Source organism: Pinus tabuliformis, chromosome 4_2, assembly GCF_031772625.1.
Source record: "Pinus tabuliformis cultivar Carrire ecotype Pingquan chromosome 4_2, CPIR1, whole genome shotgun sequence".
Taxonomy (NCBI): Eukaryota; Viridiplantae; Streptophyta; class Pinopsida; order Pinales; family Pinaceae; genus Pinus; species Pinus tabuliformis.
Window position 1 is genome coordinate 137,686,351 of NC_142304.1, and position 21,796 is coordinate 137,708,146.

A 21,796-nucleotide genomic window follows, 5' to 3' on the forward strand; every position below is an offset into this window, starting at 1 on the left:
GGGATTAGCAGGTTACTACAGGTGATTCATCGGGAACTTCTCATGGATTTCCTATCCTATTACATCATTGCAGAGGAAAGGAAATAAATTTGAGTGGACAGATGAATGTTTAACAATTTTTGAGCAGTTGAAACAATTGCTTACAAATTCTCTAGTTTTAAATATTACATACCCATATAAAGAGTTTATTGGTGTGTAAAAATGCTTGCATGAGAGAACTTGGTGGAGTCCTGATGTGGGAGGGACAAGTGGTGTGCTATGAGTCAAGGAAACTAAATGACCATGAATAGAACTATGTTACTTGTGATCTTGAGTTGGAAGCTACTATTCATGCCTTGAAGATCTCGACGCATTATCTTCTTGGCAGGAGGTTTATTTTGATGAGTGACCATAGTGTACTAAGGTATCTATTTGACCAACCTAATTTGAATGATAGGAAAGATAGATGGTTGAATAACCTTAATGAGTTTGACTTTGAGATCAAATACATTAAAGGAAAGGAGAACAAGGTTGCATATGCTCTCAGTAGGAGAGTGGAGAACCATGTTGCAGTTGTGAGCTGTTATGGGATAGATTTACAGGAATGGGTCTTGCAAGCAAGGCAACATGATGAGAGGTACCACCACATGAAGCATAGATTGCAGTAGCAGGGTGAAGGTGATAAGGATGAGGAATATCATCTCACAGCAGATTGCTTGGTCAAGTTTAGGGAAAGGATCTATGAGTTGAATGGCAAGGAGCTCGAGAAGCTTATCTTGAGGGAGTTTCATGTAAATCCATATTCAAGTCACCCAAGATATCAGAAGACATTGATAATGATTAAGAAGTTTTACTATTGGCCGAATTTTGAAGAATGAAGTGACAAGAGTTTGTTGCTAGATGTCTAGACTATCAACACGTGAAAGTTGAGTGTAAGCACCTAGTTGGTTTGTTACATCCTATTCTGATTCCGAAGTGGAAATGGGAGGTCATTTCCATGGATTTCATTACAGGTTTTTTGAGCACATAGAAGCAGCATGATTCTATCATGGTTGTGTTTGATAGGTTGAGCAAGGTATCTCACTTCATTCCAATGAAGGCTACTAATTCAACCAGTGAGGTATCTTAGATCTTCATCAGGGAGATAGTAAGATTGCATGGTATTCATAAGAAGATCATATCAGATAAATATTCCAAGTTCACTTGTAGGTTTTGGAAGGAGTTGTTTGTAGGTTTGGGTACAAAGTTGGCCTTCAGTACATATTATCATTTGCAGACAAATGGAACGATAGAGAGGGTCAATAAGATACTAGAGGATATGTTGAGGATTTATTCCATGCATTAGTAGAGGAGGTGGGAGGAGTATCTTCCACTTGTGGAGTTTTCTTACAACAATGGTTATCATGAGTCAATGAGGATGATTCCATTTGAGGCATTCTATGGGCAAAGTTGTAATACTCCCATCAGCTGGAGTGACCCAATGAGCAGGGTACTGATTGGACCAAACATTTTGGTAGAGATGGAACACAAAATGCAAGTTATCAAGCAAAATCTAAAGGTAGCACAATATATACAGAAGAATTATGTATATCAGCATAGGGAATTTAAGGAGTTTCATGTTGGGGAGCATATGTACTTATGCATCAAGCCTAAGAAGAGATCCTTGAGGATTGGATCATGTGCCAAGTTGGCACCTCAGTATTGCGGGCCTTTCAATGTCCTTGAGAGGATTGGACTAGTGGCTTACATACTTGCACTACCTCTGATAGTGAAATTCCATGATGTTTTACATGTTTCATTGCTTAAAATATATGTGATGGATGTTGATCATGTGATTTACTAGGTTGTATTGCAGGTGGAAGCAAAAGGATAATTCCAGTCAGAACCTCAATGCATATTGCATCGGAAATAACTCATGCTCCATAACAGAGCAATCGAGCAAGTTAAAGTGCAATGGAAGCACTTTGGGCCTGATGGAGCTACATGGGAGATGGTTGATTAGATGTGAGCTATGTATCCTTCATTATTTGTCAGTGGAGGCAAATGATTTTTTGGTATATGTACATATTTATGTATGTTTGTTATTGTAAATACCGCAATGAGTTATTTTATAAAGCTCATACGAGTAGTATGGTTGTCATGTTGTCATGTTTGTCATGATGGTTTTTCTTTTGAGCAGGTTGTTCATTGTAAATACTACATCAAGCTAAGTTATAAAGCTCCATGGGAAGTATGTTTTGGTTCTAGAGGTCTTGTTGGTCATAGGTGTGATAGAACACTGAGGGTGGTGTTCCCTTAAGGGGGAGGGGTCTGCAATAGCCCTAGGTTAAAATTTCATGTAATAAAGTTAATAAAGGAAAAATAAGACCAAGGTCATAGGACACTTATTCCAAGCAGAATGTTGGGAAAATCATCCTAGTGGGCATCACTTGTTGTTTATTATGGCTAAGGAAATTGGCAAAGGATTTGGAAAGGCAAAGTGGAAATTATTGGCATTTTTTTATGGAAATAAATGAAAATTGGAGAAAAGGGAGATGAAAGGTCACAGGTTTTCATGAGGAGGAAATTGAAGGAAAATATAGGAAAAGTGAAGAAATTAGAGGCATTAATAACAAAAAGGCATCATAGCATCAATTTGGGGCCTTTTGTCAATTTGGATTTCGAGTTAGTTGGAAAGAGGAGAAGAGCATCAAGAGGAGAAATCAAGCAAGAAAGAAGAGGAAGGACAAGGAAAGAAAGGACAAGAAAATGAAGGAAAAGGAAAGAAAGGACAAGTAAATGAAGGACAAGGAAAGAAAAGGACAAGCAAGGAAGGATTGGATCAAGTAGCTTCAACAAGAGGACTTGTAGGTAACAGGTTGGATGTGTGATTTCCTAGCTGAACTATGAATGCATGGTGCATGAATTTTTGTATTTGGTTCATTTGGTTTCATTGACATGGGTTTTTCCTGGTTTGACAGTGGTTTTAGCCTTGCCTTTCCAATTTTTGGATAGTCATGGTGTGATTGGATTCATTCTTGGTTGATATTTGGATTATCGAAAGGTTTTGGATCTAGGTGAGGTGGTCTTAGGAAAATCCCAAGGGTTGGGGGTGGAGATATTTTTCTTTGGGAGGCCCTCAACAGGTGGGTGGAGATAGGAAAATTACTCAAGGGATGGTGAAGGAATTATGAGGCATCCAAACTTGGTTTGGTTTTGTGATCTCAGGACCGGTTTAGGTGAGATCATAGTAGTGTGAGGGTGGAGGTGGTTTAACTTCTAGATTCCCTTGGTTTTTTATGTCTTGGTTTATCCCATGAGATCCCACATTCATGCTTAGAATATGGCACGGAGATGATTGGTTGAAAAAATATTATTTTGGCCCAATCTATGGTCGTTTGGTACGTGGAAGTCCATGTCTTGGTTGGATTTTTCATCATGTAATGAGATATATTTCTCTGTTGAAATCTATGAATCATTTGTACTTTTTAATATGATGATCTTATGGTTGTTATGTCATGTTTACTATCATGATTATTTGTTGGTTTTAAGCATGGACTTTTTATATACTCTAGCTATTGCTTGTTCATGAATTGATAAGTATTTGGTTGGTTGATGAATGCATGAGCTAACCAATGTTATTTCATATATTAAGAGAAGGAATTAGACCTTCTTGGTGAATCTCATATAAGTTTCAGGCCTTCCAAGCTTATGTGTGTAGTTGGAGGCCTACAATTGCATGGAGGCCTTTTCATGCATGCGACTGGTGGGCTAGATCACTAAAAAGTCAAGTTGGCTCAAGGTTTGGGCACCTGGAGTGGTTTTTAGCTCCCAGGGGTCCTGTAGATCCTTAGGGAGGTTAGTAAAGTTTCAGATTGTCGACTCCACTTCCTTAATGAAGCTAGGAGGTTGGGTCATGTCATAGTATCCCTTAGCTCATGTTTACCCTGGCAGGCTAGTTAATGTGGGTAAATGTGGGAGGGGTGGTTACACCAACCCTTCTTCACCAAGATCAATAACATTAGGCACATTTAGTCTCTTTTACCGAGACCCTCATTACAAAATTTAAAGAAAATCAGCCCTTTTAAAATTTTAAAAGTCTACCTTATTTATCAACCAGCATTATAGATTTCAAATATTACCCTTTTTATTAAGGCTAGCAATAGCCATGGCATCTACAACCTTAAAAAGGTTAGTTAGAAATCAACTAACATATAAGAATTTGTCGTCATTATAATTCATAATTATCTCATTTATAAACTTCATCATGGGTATGCATGTAATGCACAATCAACAATCAACACATAACCACCCAATAATCATGGTACTACAACCAACACCCATGCGCACAAGAAAACAATCAGCATATAACCAACAATCACAGTGTTACAACAAGTGCCTACTTGCACAAGCAAGCAATCATCAAAAACACATCACTCTATTACAGAGTCACAAAATATTTTGCCCAAATATCCAACACAAAACCTTTTCCCTTTAACCCCCATTTCAAGTAGTGAACTTGGATGTTCTAGCCTCTCATTGAAATAAAATCCATTACAAGATTTAACTAGCCTTCCTATACACTACACACCATTTCTTGAACAAGGAAGGTATTTATCATTGATGACAACAATCAGCATATAGATATAATCAATCTCAAATACATTGGGGCTCTTGGCCTCATATAACATACAGACCATGGGATTCGCCCAACCCAATCAACATATATATAGATATATATATGGCCTCATATTGTATACAGATCATGGGATTATCCCATCCCAATCAACATATATATAGATATATATGGCCTCATATAGCATACAAACCATGAGATTCCCCATCCCAACCAACACACACACACATATATATATGTATGTATGTATGTATGCATATGTATATGTATATGTACATATACATACATACATACATACATACATATGCATATACATATACATACATAAACACGCATATATATATGTATATGTATATGTATATGTATGTATGTATGTATGTATGTATGTATATCTGTATATACATACACATACATACATACATACATACATACATACATACATATATAGATAGATAGATAGATATATTCCAAGTATACAAAGGCACACCATTCAACCAACAATTATGATACTCTACAAACAACCATACACATAGCCATACAGACAGTTGCTACAAAAAATAAAGAAATGATAAGCATCCAAAGTCATAGAAATAGGTTTTCTAGACCTTCAAGATGCAATATAAGAAACACATGCAATGTTCATGCGTGTATCAAAGTAACATCTTAGAAACATCATTGCAATCAACATGCAGTCCACAATCAAATGCTATAAATATCACATAGTCACATTCACATTCAATTATTACTCTTAGAACTGGAGCTCCATTTCATCTCTATAGGTCCAAGAATTGAGCATTTTTCTCCGACATTACTTCTACAAAAGAGATTCAATCTTTATTCCCAAAGGCCTAGCATTGAAACCTTTGCTCTGATATCACTCTCTAGCATACCCCCATCTATCCCATAACCCATTCTAAGAATAAAAGAGGGTTTTACTATCATTGACTTGACCTCTAATGTCATGTTATGGAAATAGGTTCATAAAAATTTCATCAATTTTCAAATTCCTTAAAATTAAAAACCAATGCCACCATTGTGTCGTCTCATCGAGACCTTTCCAACAATATAAAATTTACCTAAATTTGACTTATGGATCAAAAGTTATGGCCATTTTAATTTTAGTCCATTACACTTTGCCATCTTGTTAGGGTCTACCACATGGCACCCATGTGGTTAGCATGTAGTCACTCCATCATTCTTAGATAAGTCATTCAAGGTCAGTCCCCATTGCCAAAATCGGTGAACCACCTTACTGGGTACTGACTACCAACCCCTAACCTATTCAACTCCTAACCTGCCTGGGTCGAAACAACTCGAGCCCAAAATTTGACTAAACACTACTATTGGGACAACTAGCCCAATTGTTGGCCCCCGACCAAGCTGACATAGTAAGGCCCGACTAGGCCTCGATTAGCTCGGGCCCGAAATTATTTTTAGTTCCACCTTTGAGCCAACTTTCCCAACTTAGGCTTTATTACAAAGTTCTCACACTTAGAACTTTTTGACCCTTTTTAACTTAGAATTTTCTCAAGACGTGCAGACCATAATTCCTTACATTTTGTCTATGTCCTCAGGAACAATTTTACTTACTCTAAAACTAAAGATTGACATACAAGATCTTTGAGATCCCTCCAACCATACCTCAGCCATGAAGGCCATTAACTAGTGCACCCACACTATCAACTAAATTTTTGATAAAGCATGCCATAACAATCAACCAATGTATTTTCCCTAGCCAACAATAGGACTCGTGCCAACAAAAGACATAGATCTCATGCATAATTCACATAAACACAGGGAATATCAGCCCGCTCCCAAATGCATGAGAAAATATAAATTTCACTCATTAAGGACACCTCAATAACACAAAGCACGAAAATCATATTTAACAACCATACATGTGAAAGACCATGTCCATTCAATTTAGTGAAACAGCATAGACTGATTTCAGGCTTATACGAACACACCAATCCACATATCTCTCAGGACTGGAAATTAATGAGATTCAAGATCATGAAACAAATAAAGTGATCAACCAGAAACTTAACACAAGGAATCAACATTCCATATTCCCACTAGAAATCACATTCCTCATCATTAGCTTAAATAATTAAATAATACAATGAACATGTACATAACATTCAAATATGTAAGATCATAAGTAAACACTTATATTGTACTGAATAAAGAACTAGCAAGTGATATTGGGACTTCAACTCTCCACCCAATGTTAGATTGGCCTACATTATGGTCTTTATGGCAGCCAATCACCCCCAAGCGATATTTTAAAGCTTGAGGAAAAGAGCTCAAGGGAATACAACCAATGCTAACAATTGAAACTAGGTCTCCATGGGTCAATCCACCTCTACCTGCCAGCTAATATGGAAGTCAAATACAATGAATAGGGATCTATTTCCCTCAAGTGTTCTCAATAGTTCTCCATTGTTTCACAACGGGGCTTTTAACTCAGTGGCATCAACACAGGGTTTCATTTTAACATGGGAAGATTCATCATCTATATAAGCTATTGTAGGAGCATAGAGGCCTCCTCTCATGGTAGTTCATTTGCGAGTGCAAGCACCAGTATTATCATTCCCCAAGGCTACACCTAGTGGCTCATCAACCCTCCAAGTACCTAGATGTCTCTCTCTTGGTCGATTCAAGTTCATCAATCTACAAGATTCCCAGTGGCCTCATCAGTCTTAAGGCTAGCTACTTCTAGTGGGTTCATCATTCATTAGGAAAGCCACTACTTGAATTGACAAGATCCCCAATGGGTTCATCAGTCCTAAGGCAAGCCACTTCTAGTGGGTTCTTTAGTCCTTGGAAAAGCCACTGCTCAAGCTTCCCAATCGGTTCATCAACCTTAAGTAAATTCAATGCTCTGTGATTATCAGATAGCAAGCCCTCTTAGGTTTCTTCAACTAGGCTACCGTCAAATCAAACTCCCTCCTTTTGAACTCTCTCTTCGTATTCTTCCTTATTCCTCCTCTCATGAGGAATTTCACCCCCTCGATGACAAACTCTAGTGCCCTTTGTGAATCAATGAATGAAAATTAATGAGTGAATTCCTACTTCCTCCAGAAGCTTCTTTCCATGACTGTTGTTGCAACCATATACTGGTTTTGTGGACATGAACCTGACCAATGCAACCACCCTGCCAGCATAGTCCACTTTATAGTTTAATTTTTATCCTCTTTCCTTATAGATTTTTCCAAGAGAGGTATGGCTCTCTTCCTCTCTTCCTCCATATTAATTTAATGTATAGTCAACCCATTTAAGGAACACCAGTCAGCTTCCCATGAATGGCATTAATAACCAACTCCCTTAACTTCCCAAGCAATCTCTCTCCCTAAGATATGAAATCTATGTCCCATATCTCAACCATTTTAATTATAACACAATGGTTATAATATTTATAATAGGGGATTAGCCCAAAGGGGCTGTCACAATATACCTTTTAAATAAGGCCTTGAACTGGTATTATAGTCTACTTGTTGTTTCCATAACTAGTCAAGATGCCTTTGAAAGGATTTTTCTTAGCAAATTTAGTGAAGATAAAACACCTGCTTCCCTTTTGAAAGAGTTAATTGCCATCAAATGAACAAAAAAGTGAATTTAAATATTTCATTCATCACCTCACCACTCTAATGAATAAAATACCTATTGATTCTCATCCTAGATATCCTCCTCCTATAGATCACTATACTTCATCCCTACATCCCTCCATACCCATGTTTCTTAAGAGGGAGGAGAAGAATACCCTAGCCTTGAAATTTGAAGAAGATATTAAAATTGTATAACATATAATTCCCTGAGCTAGAAACAATCATAAATAAGAACCAAAGGCCAACAAAAAGAAACCTCTAACCTTCAGTAAGCCTATTGAGAAGGAACCAACTACCCTCGAGAGCATGATAAAAATTTTAAAAATCTCTCTAATGAAGTAATTGACATGAATAAGAATTCAAGAGAAATATCGCCAAGTATAATCTCTTCTACTTGTTCCAGAAGAGGAATAATAACCTACCCAAACTTGTTGATAACACAAATTTGAATTTGAATCTTGAGTACTTTGGCATGGAAAATTTGCTCATACAATAAAGCTCATATTTAGAAGAAACAACTCCATTGTGGGTTAAATCAATTAACTATGTTATTAATCAACTTCGAAACCAAGAAGCCTTGTTTGATTAATCTTCCCAAGAAGAAGAGGAGTGCAACTATGTTGAAGAAGAGACCAATGAATACTCTACCGTATTCCTTTGGTATTGGGTTGTAGGCACAAATACACAAACTATAGGAGAAGTATCTATTAAAATTTGTTCACACAACCGCACCAATTACAGTTTCAGCAACAAAGGACCTACTCTTGAAATCACTCAGGCTACCAAGGGTAAATTCCTTTTAAATAAATTGCTTACTCCCCCATCCTCTACTAAATATACTACATCAACTTTGCACATAACTCCAATTGTAATAACACTCCAGTATAGAAATTTAAGTCTCCTTTGCCTCCTAAAAATACCAGTTCATCAATTTCTTCAAGCAAAACCCTAGAATATAGTGCCATTGAAGGCATGAAGAAAACTAGGGCTAACCTTTTTTGTATGATCTCTACAGTTTCTGTAACAACCTCGGGTTAAAATTTCATGTAACAAAAGTTAATAAAGGCAAAATAAGACCAAGGTCATGAGACACTTATTCCAAGCTAAATGTTGGGAAAAGTATATGTTTGGTAATTTAATTGGTGTTAAATTACTTACATGAATTATCAACTAGGGCTAGTAAATTGATGAAATGTATGTGCATTGTTTGTGCTAGGAGTCCTTATTACTTAAACAATTCCTAAGTTAATTTGAGATATCGAAATGCACATGTTTCTCTACAACTATGTAAGTAAATAAATCACTCATAAAAATGGAATCAATTCTATTTCTCTTGCTTAAAGGAAATATCACACTCTTCTTGAAATAAACTTCACACTTGCTTCACACTTGTTAAAAATAAAATCACACACACACTTTTCTTGAAATAAAATCACACACACACTTGCTTTAAAATGAAATCACACAAACACTTGCTTGAAAATGAAATCACACTTGCTTGAAAATAAAATTTAACAATGTAAATAGATCTACTCTTGACAAAAAGAAATATTAACTCTGCAAATGAAAATCTGATCTATACAACTGCAATGTAAAACTATGCTACTGATCTATGTCAACTTATACTTTGTCCATGTGCATAGGAAATCTCGCTTCACTCAACAATAGAATGATTACATAAACCTGCTAGGCTTACATTCAAAAATCAAAACTTGAGTGATTCAATGAAGTAACAAAATCCTACAGTAAACGCAGATTGCAAATAAAAGAAAACCTTACCATCTCTAGGGGGCCCTCTTGCGAGAAGTAGGTGTCAACACAATGCCTTCAGGAGATGATTAACCATGTATTAAGTCGCACATCACAGGAATAAAATAGCTTCTTTAATTGCAAAAACATAATTTAAAAACAATATCCAAATCTGTGTCTGTCATGCAGAGAGGCAAATTTATAAAACTCCCACGCATAATTGTTTCAAAGCATTACATCCTTATTCTAATCGATAATGACTCAAATTAACATTAAAAGATAAAACAATGTGATCTCCTCATGATTTGCTATTAAAAAAGCAAATCATGAGGTTGAATATATGCATTCATCAATTCCTTGCTCGCTTGATTTACCTTCCTTGGTGGTTGACTTTTGCTTTTAGCAAGTTGATATGGTGCTTTCCTTATCAATCCAGGTTATGAAGGTAGGAACAAATTATTGTACCAACTAATTGCCACCTGCCCATATGCCCTGTTCTTCGACTGAAGCTTCACAACCCATCAAGCCTTGGACTTAGCTGCAGAATCGTTGTAATTTAGTAGCTTAAGTAAATATTGAGTTAAGTAATAAAGACAAATGATATTTATGAAATAGAATATGATTATGTACATATTATTCCATAAACCTTGTAAATTGATAACCAAATTAGAGTTATGAAGGTTAAAAAATGGGAGAATGGAGTATAAGAAGGTTGTCAAAAAGAGGCAATTTTGGGGTTCAACATTCCCCCACACGAAAGAATTTGTGATTTTTTCTGTCACTGATCTTCTTCAGATACTTGAGCAAGAAAATCCAAGTTAGTCCTCCTTTATTTTTTGACGACGACTTCCATCCTCACTTTCTTCATCAAAATTTTGTGTTGTAAACTTATAATCTTCCTCTTAAGAAATTTGTTTGTAGCTGCCAATTTCTTATTTTTATTATACCATAAAACAAGATGTAGCAGAATGTTGTCATCTTGAGTTCCCTGGATTTCATTTTATGCCTTTATTGTTTCATTCTCCTGCTTTAAGTGTCAATTCAATATTTCCAATTCATAAATTTCTTGCTTAAGGGTGTCTTCAACTTGGAGTTCTCTTGAAATATTAGAATAAATTCCTTCATTTTCTTCTTGGTTTGAGGATGATGCAACAACTTTACATGTAGCTCTTCTTTCCAAAGACTCTATATAATCATAAATTTCCTGTTGGGCAGGATCAATTTCTAGAGTTCTCCTAGCTAGATTGGCAACTGGTGATGGATCCCTCAGTTCTTCTTCTTCTTCTAAATTGACAAATTCTGGAGATTATTGAGACTGTTCATGCATTGTTTTGTTGAGCCTTGCACTTCTTCTTATAATTGATGGTGGTTTTTGAGTAGTTCGGGGACACTTTTTAACTTCTTCTTTCTATGTTTCTTCTCTCAATTAACTTTCCCTTTTATTGTTGGCTATATTTATTCTAACATTCTTTTGTTTAAGAGTTTCTAACACATTTATAGGGGCGATTCCATCATCAGAGTACTGCTCTTGTTGTTTTTCTTTTGCAGGTGATTTTTCTTTAGGGTTTGAGGGAAATTTTCCTCTACTCTTTCTCGTCTTACTACTAGGCTCTTCTTTTTCTGCTTCTTTAAAATGATTTCTAATTAAGAACTCTTCCCAGTTATCTCCTATGTTTCTTAGATGGGCCTCAATCAGGATTTTCACTAGGCCATGATGGTATAGGGAATTATCTATAGATTGTATCTTCCTTTGAATATTACTAGCCATCTTTCTTAAGCTACGAAGTAGGAAATATGGTAGGTTATTTTTATTCCGTCAGAAAATTCATCATTAAGAGTGCATGATAAAAGAACATGTTACCGAATGTTCCTTCACAAGTTATAAACTTTTGAATGATCAATATAAAATTCCTCCATTTATTCTTCAAAGTTGTGACTGGTATTCCCTTTTTAAACATAGAAGTATCCATACCTGGATTCTTGAGGAAAATTTTCCATTCTTTCTCTTCAATTTTTCTGTTCTTGAACTAGCTCTCTCTGATTCTTGGTAATCTAGTAGCTTCTGCAACAAAAGACTCTGTCAAAACCAACTTCACAGCCTCAATTTCTGCTCCAATTCCATCGTATGCCCTAGCGAAAGACTTTGTCAGCTCTTTCTTGTTCCCATCAAATTTCTCCACGAATTCTAGTCATCATGCCTACTGCAACAATTGTCTAATATGTGGGTATCCTTCAAGAAACTTAACCCCATTTGGATCTGATCTTACAATGACCCCCATGTTAGATAAGCTTAGCTCGTAATTTCTCTTTTGACAAGGTTAAGGAGTAGAAGGAATTCGAGTATGGACTGAATCAAAGAAACATAATTTAAGTGAGGGCAATCTCAGCAATGAAACAGGGATGAGTGAAATGGTAAATGGAAGTATTGTGCATGAAATGGAATGATGAATGGAAAGGAGAGGGCGAATTTCAAATTATATCAAGGTTCATGACCATCTTAGTTGACAAGACATAGATATTTCCATTAAAACCAAAGTCGTGTTAGATTAATAAGGGTAATCATTATTCAGTATGGTAGTAGCAGCAATTATTCATCATTCATTTCCTAACTTAAATGTTTTACCTTTATTATATAACTTAATATTTACACACCTTAGATCTTTGCCTTATTTTTTATTTGTCTTTTTTTAGGTTGTTAGGTTGCTCCAGCTGCAACCTTCATTGAATTTTCTTTTTCCATGATCTTCATTTGCCCTCATCGCAATTTGTCAAGTCAGTTGCATAATTCTATTAGAGCTACAGATTATTGACAATTTTGTAGCTACTTTATTTTTCAAAAGAGAAAAGATGGTTAAAAAGAAAATGGGACTAGAATAGGGAAAAGAAAATCTAAGTTGCCAAGAAGTCTTGGTTTTCAACTTGGATTTTCTGTATAAGCATGCCAACAATGTTGGTTTTTGTGTTTATACAATTATTTATTTATTTTTTATTCATTTTTATTTTTATTTTTATATATATATATATATATATATATATATATATATATATATATATATATATATATATATATATATATATATATATATATATTAAATAAAGTAGAAGGCTAATTTGGCGAGGAAGAAGAATCTTCCTTGACCAACTTCAAATCAAGATTATCTTGCATATTTCTTATGAACTCTTCCCTTGTTAATGGTTTATTGTATATTCGTAATCTATGACCATTTACAAGGTTACTTTCTCTTCATCTATGGTTCTGATTCTGACTACTCCATTATCAAAGACAGTTTCAATCTCATAATGACCAAGCCAATGAGTGTTGGCCGGATAAATCGATCTTGCGGAAAAGACTGATCTCCCTAGTATCACAAGATAATCTAGCAACAAACAGACAAATAAATGTTGGAAATAATACTGAGAGGGGGGGGGGGGGGTGAATCAGTATTATTACATTAATAAAACTTTTTCATTTCCATATTTAGATTCATATATGCTACTTCCACAGCTTCTTATGATTCAGTTAGTTGAGTGCATTAGAACATTATCAATCATATTAACAGTAAACTGGTGCAGTAAAATATCACACATAAGTCACACACATGAACACCATGATATAAGGTGGAAACCCAATGTGGGAGAAAACCACCTGCTGCAAGTCATCTCAATCTTCTTCTTAATAAGAAAATTCTTTTACAATATTTTGTACTAGTGTAGTCTTATACCAATACGAGAGCTACAACCCCCTTTGCTCTTGTACTAGCCGATTCATTTACTAGTACGCAGGCTGCTACCTGCTACAATGCTCCATAGATTTCCCTTAGCTCTTGTACTAGCTTAGATACTAGTATGTAGGTGCTGGCCTACAATCTTCTCTCCTCCAGGTACCACGTTTCATCAATTTTCATACTGGATACACTGAAGCACAACACATAATCTGAGAGGCCACGTTTCATCCAATTTTCATACTGGACCCAACAACAACATTGAAGCATATAAAAAATCTTCTGAATTACCCAAGCACTAGATCAATACATATACAAGTGAGTCATCAACCAGATCTAGTCCATCAAATCACAAAAAAATGAGTCATTAAGAACCTGATCCACTCATCCATCAATGTATAAACATTTAATCAATCACTTCTCAGACTGTTGTTATCAGAACATAATACCAGAAACCAGACATCACTTCAAAACCTAGAACACAACAATAATAAACAGGGGCAGCTAAATAGATTTCATGAAAAGTCCGCAACTTCACCCACCGACCACCTGCGTACATCCGCACTCTTTCCAACTGCTTTCCTGCACACCCCCGCACTGTGTCTCACAGACTTCCTGCGCACCTCTGCTCTATGTCCAATGGAATGCCTGCGCCCCTCCGCATCTTCTGCAATTCTAGGCCTGCGAACCTCCGCACCCACAGTGCTTCTGGGCCTGCGTACCTACGCACTTTTCCTTCACTGTACTTGCGGTCCTGCGGGTATAGATAATTTCAAGACTTCAAGAATAACCCAGACTGTCAGATCTACAGATCTGAACATGCGCCGAGGAGATATCAACCTATTAGTAGATCCGAATTGTAATTCTCATGTTTCTCCTTGATATTGATTCAACTCTCTCTCACAAACCGATTACTAGAATTTCAGGTCTAGCTTCTCTTAAGATCTTCTAATTTTACAAGTGTTTAGCCAAATGATCTCCTTTGCTTTATATAGGCAAACTCTTGCTCAAACCATGAATCAATACCATAGATAACCAATACAAGGGGCTCAAAAATATGGGGCTCAATAATAATAATAATAATAATATAAAACAATACCACTGACCAAACCATAGGATCAAATACGTCGGGCTAAATACTATGGTCCACCATTGGATTCCCACGTGAGAATACTTTTTTTTTACTGCATGAAAGTGCGTGAACTAGGGTCCGCACCTTTTACATGGTGTACCTACGGGTATGTACGCACTTTATCTATGATATTCCTGCGGGTCAGCGCCTTTTGTACTGTGTACCTGCGTACTTCTTATTTTCTTCATTATTGTGAGCTAATCATCAATCTCTGCTACTGACTGGTTGTACTGTGATCCATCACCTGTATGAGTTGCCATCAAGGACAACACTTTAGCCATAATTCCAACAATAAATCTATCTTTCTCTAGACATATGCAATTTACAAATAAAGACTATAGAGGTGTTGTGATCCTACCTTAGATCCAACGCTTGTTCGTTGTAGTCATCCCTCGATTTTCCGAAAGAGTTATCTTTAAATACCTACAATCACAAACAAGCAAACATCAAATAGCACCTGCATAGCAAATATCATAAATCATGTCTATTATGGTGATCAAGGAATCCATAAAATAAACCATAAATGAACAGTTTATTGAGAAAAACAAACTTATTTGTATTAAATTTGAAGTAGAAGAACCTTACAACCTTTTCAGCCTTGATGTTGAACAAGCTCTTCCTGGGGTCCGAAACAGGAATTTCCTTTACTTTGACAAGCCTTGCACTCTTCCAAATGAGATCTTAGAGGTATGTAATCTCTCCTCATAAAAGCTCAACTAAGAAGACTAAGTTCCAGCAGCATTTCACCTCAAAAATATTTAGCTTTCAACCTCCCAAGTAACCAGCCCAATGCTTCATTTTATAGTGCAGAGGAGGAGGTTACAGGTCCATCTATGAAGGGATAGAATCCTCCTTCAAAGGGATAAGCTCCTCACATCAAGGGGTTAGCTCCTTAAGGTATGGAGTGCATGAACCTTAAGAGAGCGAACTTGCCACCTCAAGATTCCTTCCAGAAGCTTCTAGAAATGACTGAAAGTGAGTTTTTTAGAATAAACTCACGCCTTTTTAACTTTTACAGGGGTCCACACCCATAACACAAGGACAGAGCGGTCAGGTGTGCAAGGGACATGACCATTAGGTGCAGGACCGCAGGTAATGCAAAGAGAAAGTGCGGAACCAGAGTTTTAGAGACTTTTAGGGCTTTTCTCTTACTTTCAAGGCCTGATATGAAGAACTGAGGCTTTAGACTTACCATGGAGGAAAATATGAGAAATAATGGACTCACACAGATTGCAGAATGTCAAGGTGACAATTTTTAGTGCAACAGATTGCCCCCTAAAGTGCGAAGTCCATAATAGATGAAGATGAAGTCTTTCATGTATGAAGAGTGAAGTACTTTATCATTTCAAAGATCACCCTGTGGACACCCCGGTCAGAACCTATAAAAGCATTCAATGAAAAATATATATATATATATAGATATATCATCGCTGAGGTAGGCATTCCCATACTCAGATCAAAACTGACTAAACTGTTCTGATACAGGAATGCTTTTTGTAATACATCAAGAGTATAGACATGTGTAGACACAGTATGGACGCAGCCATCTATTTATGAATAGTCCACTGCATAATGAATAACAAAATTCCTCGCAGCCTGGATGGTAGAAACTAGATCCAGGGTCTTGATTTCCGCTTCCCGAACTAGTACGATTCTATCCATGTGAATGAATTTGTCGAAGTCAAACGTGGTAGAAACCACTTGATTACCAGTCAATGATGTGAAATGTTAACAAGTGTGAGAGAAACCACCAGTAATTTCAATGGCCCTCAAAGTACCCAGTACAATCCATGAAATGTGAATAAATGAGTCGAACTCGAACATGTCACGGAATCATTCGATCAAAGGTCAATGATGCAACCTATTGTCAAAGGCGAGAAAATTGCCATTAGGGCATGCAGCTTTCAAGGTACTGACGATTTCTAGATCAAATCTCCAGATAATGAGCTGAAGTCGATAGAAAGTGATCTATCATGGGCAAGCCCACAACACGAAATCATAGATCAAGTTTTGAAGAAATATAGTGGCAAGGACTGACTCAGGGATGGTCAAAATGGATGACAGATATTTTGCAGATGAATGGTTGGTTTGAACTATTCTCTTGAACACATAACGACACTGCAAATGGTTTGGGGACAATTGACCCAAAGCTAATACCCAGAAACTGGCTGAAGACTTTCAATTTGGTTTGATTAACTGTTAGGCAAAGGATTTTCCCAACCCAGGTGAACAAAAAGTGTCGTGTTCAAGAGTGGTTGACGGGTTTTTATAAAACAAAGTGTAACAAGTAGGTTCATTTTTCTCTCTTTCCCCCACCATTTCTGGCAAGTACCTCTTTATTTTTGACAAGCTTGAGGAGGATAACATTTGCTTGTTTATAAGCTCATCCTTCGGATGAGTCCAACTTAGTTTAAAATTCGAACCCTAAGAAGGAGTGGTTCGTTCCTGTTTGAAATTGAATAGGTCCTTTACTGTTAAATTTTAACGAGTCTAGTATAGGAAAAACTCGGCGTTTTTCAATTTTAGGAAGTCAGAATAAAAACTTAAAAAAACTCCATGGGGGTACTTTTTCGTAAAATAATCCCTTAGGCCCAAAAAAGGATAAAATAATACAAAAGGGATGACTCTTCAATACTTTAACGAGCTGAAATAGACAAGTGCTCGACAATCTTTTCATTTTTAACGAGTCTGAAAAGGGTTTAAAGAGGACTCTATTGTACCTTTTTCGTAAATAGTCCATTTCAGTCCGTAAAAGGGGTAAACTTATACTGAAGGGATGATTGTTCATTTATTTTAACAAGTTCGAACAATCAAGTGCTCGACAATCTTTTCAATTTTCGAGAGTCTGAAAAGAGCTAAAAGAGGACTCCAATGTTTCGCTTTTTCGTAAATTTTTGAAAGAGTCTGAAAAAGTGATAAAAGTATGCTCTTTGTTGAAAAATGATAAATTTTCCCGAAAAATCCAATATTCTACACAAAAACTCAAAACATTACACATACCTATTTAAGATAAATAAAAATGATTTAAAAATTGCCTTTTTAAAGTGAAAAATAAATAAATTAAAAATTCATTTATTCGAAAAAACTTATAAAAAGGGGTTTTCCAACTTCATTTTTACCATTTGAGTTCAGAGTGAAAAGTGAGAGCTTTTGGGTAAGAAAGTTCCTGTGAAGATTCTAGAAAATCCATCCGTTGAAATCGAAAACTGTCAGCGTCAGGTAATCCACGACCTCCTTATCTTGCATTTCATTTGTTTACATTTTGATTTTAGGCTTTAGATTTAATTTTTAAGGGAAAATTTGGTTTAAAAATTCGCTCGTGGGGGTCTGCAAGCACAACATGCAACCCCTGCGGACCCTGAATTTTTTCTACAAAGAAAAAAGTCGTGGGTCCGCACCTGCTGTTCACAGCCTGTGCGAACCTATGCACTGTCTGTAACTGGTGGGTGAAAACCCCACGAAAATGAATTTCAAAATTAGTTTTTCTCCATTTTTGCCCAAAATTTTTTGAACTAGTTGGTTCTAATATGTCTTTTATGCACTATAGGACATTCAAAATTCTTATTTGGCGAGAACGCGAGCATGAGGATATGGATTTTGCCACATTAAACCATATGGCCACAATGCAGGCATTAAGAGCATGCAGGTTGCTAAATTTCTGGGGCATATAGGGTATGAGGGCCCAAGTAGACCTCTTGCAATGGCTGGTAGATAGGTGGAACATACAGGACCAGTGTTTCATCATTGGAGGCCACTGGCTCGAAATCAAGCTGGAGGACATCTATTTTTTGACTGGTTTGTCCAAGAGGGGCGAACAATTATCTCTTTTCGGGACTAGACCAGGTGGCCAGTCTGTTGCTAGTCTCCGATTAGAGTTTTGCGATGATCAAACGAAGGACAAACAGATTGATATTAAAACTATCAACAGTCCTGAGCTCAAGGTCATTGCGTTCACTGTTACCAGGTTATGCAGGAGTGCAGCATTGCATGTGGCTACAGGATCCCAGATGCAGATGGCAGTAGACTATTTTTGAGGGAGAATATTCAACTGGTGCAAGGTTGTGTTGGCAAATGTGAAAGGCCAACTAACCAGAGCAAAGAACGGACAGCTGAAAATTTTTGGATATGGATTCATCGTGGTCATCTTTGCTCTAGAGAGGATCCCCATGCTAGCCCCGCAGCATCTTCATGTTGATGCTGGTCTTCCTTGAGAGCCTAGGATAGTTCGTTGGGTTGCCTTGATGGTCCGCCACCCTGAGGAGGGTATAGAGGTTGTTCGATTTCCGCCCAAGTACTTTCATTGGTTGAACAACCAACTTTTTGTGATTCAGGATTTTCCATATGCTGGGATGGATTATCGCGGTGACCCAGACATGATTCTCCCACCAGGAGAACAATGGGATGATTCAGGTAAAATCATTTTCAACACTTTCTAAGTTCTAATTTTTTTTATTTTTAAATCGTCCAAAACTGATAATTAAAAGTTTAAATGCAGATGTCGGTCCACAATGACCAGCCATTCTCCAACCTTTCGAGAGGAGACACCCAGCTGGAGCAGCACTAGCCCCATAGGACCAATCAGCAAAGATCCTGACCGATTTGGAGCATCATCTAGAGCGCTTGACACTAGATATTCCAGAGATGGATATAGATGATATCCCACTTGGGTTGCAGAGATATGTGATTGGGGTCCCAGGACCTTTTAGGAGGTTCCTATGTAGGGTGGCTCGAGTAGTGGTTTCTTATCATGATCATCACTAGGGATAGGATGATCGATTTTGTAGACTCATGACATTTTTTACTTTTGTGTTATCATTTTTTCCAATCATAAGGTGTTTTTCAACCTATGATCTAAGACGATGTATATTTTGAAACACTACTTCTATGCTATGATATATCACTATTACAGGCTATCTTGTGTAACATGTTGTCGAATGTTTTTAACTTTACTGTTTTGATTATTGCAAATGTCTATTTATCATACTAGAAGTAACTGCATCTGCTAATGTATTTAAATATCTTGGAATATGTTGATATTTGATGTAGTAAAATACACGTTCCAAGAGACGAACTCTCAAAAATAACCTTAATAACAATGGATTTCTAATGGCATAAACCCTGTTAAACTGTAATCAAACGAGTTCAGAATCCAACCTAACAATCAAACTCTGAATCCCAAATGAAATGTATTCAGATAATAACTCATTCACTGCACTATACTCTGCAATGTTATTCATTATTTGACCGAGGCTTACCCCATGCATAGATACTAACTCATCAGAGGGTGAATAGATAACCCAAGCTACGGAAGAAATGTTTCGTGTATTACGACAAGCACCATCAGCAAAACCAATGTATGTTTGAAGAGACGTCGATATTTGCAATATCAAGAGTAAAATCAAGATAAGCAGGAATAATGATAAAAGCACTCTCTAAACTAGGCACACTTTTCTAATCTAAAACACACCAGCAGTAAAGAAACTAATCTAACAAAAAATCTCCACACCAAATTTAAGCATAATATCTCTTCAGATAAAGTCCATTTCTGGGTTTACCCAAAGAGACACCATCAAAATCTATTAATTCATAAGCCCCTTTTGCTAGCTGTCAGGCGGAAAGAGTCGATTGTGCGGACACAACCAACCTCCCTAGGAGCCTAAGACTCTCTAGTGACAAACAAGACAAACTAGAACTATCCTTCTCTAAACATGCATTATAATATGAGAAATCAAGTGTTTTGTTCTTACCTTTGTCCAAACGTTGTTGTAGAAGTCCAAGCTTTGTTGATCTGGATGAGCTCCTCCTTTTCTCCAAAACCTGCAATCACCAACAGTCAAACAATTAAATAGCACCTGATTATAACATAAAACAAAGCATATTTAACATATAGACCAAGGAGTACATGAAATAACTCATAAACAACAAGTTATTGAGAAGAATGGACCAATTTGCATTAAAGGTAATCAAAAGGAACCATTACAACCTGAGCCTTGGTGTTGTGCAAGCTCCTTCCAGGGTCCACAAGAGTTCTCCTTTACTTTGACAAAGCTCACCCACTTCCAAATAGAACAAGCAAAGATGGCAATCTCTCCTCACAAGCTTCTAAATGGGAGTCCTAATTCCTGCAACATTTACCCTTAGAAATGTATAGCTTTCAACCTCCTCTCCTTCTGGCCCAATGCCTGTACTTATAGTGCTCAAGAGGAAGTTAATCAGGTCCACCATCAATGGGATAATCCCCTCTTTGGATGGGATAGCTCCCCTATTGATGGGATAAGTTCCTCTTTGGTAGGAGTGCATGAACCATCTAGAGGACCTCAATACACGTCGAACAACCTTCTAGAATGCTCTAGAAATGACCACAAGTGACTTTTTAAAGATGAAACTTGCGCATTTTAACCTTTTCAGGGGGACGCACCTGCACCTTTACATACAGAGCGTCCAAAGACGCAGTTTTTGTGAACATTGGGTGCGTCCCCGCAGGTAAGGTTGAGAGAACCTGCGTCCCCAGAGATAAATACATTTAGAAAGACTTTCTCTCTTTTTTGGAGTTTGACATGGAAAGCAGAGGCATAAGACTTGCCTAAGAGGGTAGCATGACTGTTGATAGAGTCATCCTAACTGTAAATGGTCATGGTGACATTTTTTAGTGTAACAGATTGCCCCCTAAAGTGCGAAGCCTGAAATAGATTAGGGTTTTGTATTATCTAGGAAGGGTGAAGCGCTTTATCATTTCAAGGATTATCTCGTGGAGAGCCTGGTCAGAACCTGCAATTTTCAACACAAAATACATGTATAAGATTATATCATCACTGAGGTAGGCATTCCCATACTCAGATTAAAACTTTAACTAACAGACTAACTACTCTGATACAGGAATGATCTTGCAGTACATCATAATCATAGACTTTTGTAGACACAGTATGGGCACAGCCATCTGTTTGTGATTAGTCTACTTAGATAATGAATACAAAACTCCTCGCAGCCTGGA